Genomic DNA, 3953 nt, shown 5'->3' on the forward strand with positions numbered 1-3953 from the left:
TGTGCTTTTCATTGCAAGTGGCTCCCAGGGCCAGTGACTCGTGATCAAAGAAGGGTCACCCTTCTCTGAGTACTTTCTGTGGGGTTTATGTCACCTCTTAATTTTTTTTTTTTTTGGAGAGATTTTCGCTACAGGGCACGTGCGCTCGCCAGACAGAGAGAGACATAGAGACAGGAAGCAAAAAATCACCCCCTAGGGGAGATGGCCACGCCGCAATCCCTTCTCCTCCATTCTCCTCTCGGGATCTTGGGCACGCACGCACATGCGCCCAGCGTGAGTTTTAAGCCACCGGGTCCAGGACACGAACCGCGGTCGACTACGTGGGAGTCCAGTGACATAGCCATTACGCTAACTGCTGGTTCCCTCACCTCTTAATTTTCACAGCAATCTGGAGAGGTTGGTTCCCTTGCCCCATTTTGCTGATGAGGACTCTGAGGCTCAGTGAGGTGAGGCCTGGGACACACCGTCTCCCAGAGGTTGTAACACACAAGACCCTGGAGAGCATCAGTTCTCCACCTTTTTGGCACCAAGAGCCAGTTTCATGGAAGACAATCTTCCATGGACTAGGAGGAGGGGTAGATTCTGACTTAACGCCTGCCATTAGAGGCAGCTTCATTGTCCCTTGCCGTTCACTGACAGAGTTTCAATTGATTTATGATGGCCTCTGTGCAGCCAGACCTCTCTGCGGATGTTAATCAGGATTTGCAGCCTTTCCCCAGCGCTAGCGTCACTGCCTCAGCTCTGCCTCAGCTCGCCAGGCATTCACCTCTCCTAAGGAAGCACAGCCTTGATCCCTTGCGTACACAGTTCACAAGAGGGTTCTGGCTCCTGTGGGAATCTGATGCCCATGCTGTCTTGACAGGAGATGGGACTCAGGTCTTGGCACTAGCAATGGGGAGTGGCTGTAAATTCAGATGAAGCTTCACTCGCTCAGCTGCCGCTCGCCTCCTGCTGTGTGACCTGGTCTGTGGCCTGTAGGTTTTTGGGACCGCTTCCTTAAAGCATCTGGCTCATTAAGAACATATTGAGGTGGGACCAGCAGTTAGCGTAATGGCTATGTCTCTGGACTCCCATGTAGTCAACCATGGTTTGAGTCCTGGACCTGGTGGCTTAAACTCACCACAGGCATGTGTATATGAGTGCCCAAGATCCCGAGAGGAGAATGGAGGAGAAGGGATTGCAGCATGGCCATCCCCCTTGGGGGGTGATTTCTTGTTTTCTGTCTCTCTGTCTCTCTCTGTCTTTCTGGTGAGCGCACGCACCCTATAGCTAAAAACCTCTTCAAAAAAAAAAAAAAAGAAAAAACCAAATATATCGAGGGCCACAGCCTATGAGGAGTCAGAGAGACAGGTAGGTATGGAGTCAAGTGACAGGTGTCGCAGTGAGAGCCCAGGTGAGCAGCCTCCCAAGTCCAGAGATGCTTCCTCAGGAAGCAATGCCTAGCAGACACCTGAAAGGTGAGGAAGGTAGCGGGACCTCACAGACAGCCCAGGACCACAGGCCATGCCACCTGCATGCAGAAAGGAGAACCACGAGTGGGTGTGGCCAGAGTGGAGGAAGCTAGAGATGGAGACCTTTGCGCCTGGGTCCTGTGACACGAGTCTGAAGAGTTTTCTCACAAGGGCAGTGGGGAGCCATGGGAGGCTTTATGCAGAGGGGTGGCAAGGTCTGAACTTTGTTTTAGAAAGTGCCCTCTGGCCAGCTGGTGGCACCATGGTTAAGGGAATTGGATCTCATATGACTGACTGAGAGGTTTGAGTCCCAGATCTGGTGACTTGAAAAATATGCTGGGTGTATGTGTATGAATGCCCAAAATCCCAAAGAAAGAATGAAGGAGAAGGGATGGCGGTGTGGCCATCCTCCCTGGGAGGTGCTTTCTCACTTTCCCACTCGCTCTCTCTGTCTCCCTCTCTTTTGCCAGTGAGTGTATACACCCTATAGCAAATTAACAAACCAACCAACCTTGGGACCAGTACATAGTGTAATGGTTATGTCACTGGACTCCCACATGGCTGACCACAAGTTGAAATCCCAACCCAGTGGTTTGAAACTCATGCTGGGTGTGACCTGGTGTGCATGCACACCCAAGATCCTAAGAGGAGAATGGAGGAGAAGGGATTGTGGCATGGCCATCCCCTCTTGCGGGGGGTGGAGGGCAGTGATTTCTTGCTTTCTGTCTCTCTGTTTCTCTCTGTCTCTCCAGTGAGTGTATACGCCCTATAGCACAAATCTCTGTAAAAACAAAACAAAACAAAACAAAAATGTCCCTGTGGCTAGGCATGGGGTGGGGGTGTAACCCTGAAGGCCAGGGCCAGTAAGTGGCAAAGCTGTCGTCATGGGGACAGGACAGTGGTCCAGGACGGTGGTCCAGGACAGGAAGGAGGAGAGTGGGTGGCTCCGGGGAGTACTCAGGAGGCAGAATGAGCTGGAGTTTGCCAGACAGGGTGGGGGGAGCAAGGTGCTGCGTGTCTCCGGTCTGGGCCTGGGTCCCCAGTGGGCGGGGACGGGCCTGCAGAGTCAGCTCTCACATGGACAGCCGTGCTTCCCGGCAGCCTACGGGGTAGACTCCCTACCATTTCCCGCCACTTGCGTTTCCTGAGTCTGGAATTTTCCAGCCTCTCCAGTCACCCTGGAAGGGAGAGAGGGCTGGGAGGAAGGTTCCCCACCCTAGGAGGGGCCCTCAAGGCAGAGGCAGCCCCAGGTTGACGCTCTTACTCTTCCTCGGGGCACCTGAGTCAGGGCCTCTGGACCCCAGAGGAAGGGCAGGGTGTCCCGCGTCTGGCATGGGTCAAAGCCACAGGGCCTCCTTTCCCAGGGCTTCTGGGTCTCAGAGCCCTGCCAGGTGCAGCAAGACAGGGCTCAGGAAGCCCCGGCCTGGCCACCGTCTTTGGCAGCAAGACTTTTTTCTTTCTGTTTTCTTGGCGACATCCTCAGCACCTGGTCTCTGCAGAGCAGTTTCTCAGCGGGCCCCCATGCAACGACCTGATTCCACTGTCAGCTCCGCGAGGCCAGAGGCCACGGTTTCCTTTTCTTTTTTTTCAATTTTATTTATTATTATCATAATCTTTTTTATATTACATTGACTCACATATATCTTTACAGTGCATTATATTTATATTTCTGGCTTGATTACCATGCGTATCAGTCAAGACAAAGACATTACTATCCACATCATTATCATCAAATAGCTTTGCATCGTTTCTTTCAGATTATTATTATTATTTATTCTCCCTTTTTTAAACATTAAGTCACTATATATTTTGTATAAATATAAATTTTTTAATAGAAAGTTTTACAAGGAAATTGATGTTAGCACCACGGTTGAATTATCTGTAGTGATTGACATCTAAAGCAATAACCTAAGTATACCCCTGAACAGAGACTATTACAGAATCTTTGCTTATGAAACTTTTCTGACTTTCTACTCTCGACCCAAATATTATAATAATGGAATGATCACTTTAGTACAAATGTAGTTATGTAAATTTTAATAAAATGTAACTTTTTTTTTTTTTAAATATGGAGCGCTTCACGAATTTGCGTGTCATCCTTGCGCAGGGGCCATGCTAATCTTCTCTGTATCGGTCCAATTTTAGTATATGTGCTGCCGAAGCGAGCACCTTTTCTTTTTTTTAAAAAATTATTTGTTTAATTTTATTAATTATTATTATTATTCCTTCATTTGCTATCCGGCACGTGCAGTTACCAGCAGCAGAGGGAAAGTAAGATAGCGAGACTCCAGGTCCAGGACTCGAATCACGGTCCGCCATGCGGGCATCCACCATGCCACTTGCTGACCTCAAGACCCTCGTTTTCTAGTTCCAGCTCCTGGACCTGACCTCCCAGAGTCATTTTCTTGATTTTAAATAGAATAGAATCCCTACAATCACATGGAATGGTATTTTATTAAAACCAAACCAAACCCTTGTGGCTGCAGTGCCGAGAATGGGCGC

At 49.5% G+C, this 3953-nt stretch overlaps 1 non-coding gene across 1 annotated transcript; it reads right to left on the reverse strand.

The window, feature by feature from the left end:
• Positions 1-3513: 3513 nt before the first annotated feature.
• LOC114006465 (U6 spliceosomal RNA) lies at positions 3514-3620 on the reverse strand. Its single transcript, XR_003548175.1, has one exon. It is a non-coding gene; the product is annotated as a U6 spliceosomal RNA (small nuclear RNA).
• Between the last annotated feature and the right edge of the window lie 333 nt (positions 3621-3953).

Source organism: Tupaia chinensis, unplaced genomic scaffold, assembly GCF_000334495.1.
Source record: "Tupaia chinensis unplaced genomic scaffold, TupChi_1.0 Scaffold148210_1, whole genome shotgun sequence".
Taxonomy (NCBI): Eukaryota; Metazoa; Chordata; class Mammalia; order Scandentia; family Tupaiidae; genus Tupaia; species Tupaia belangeri.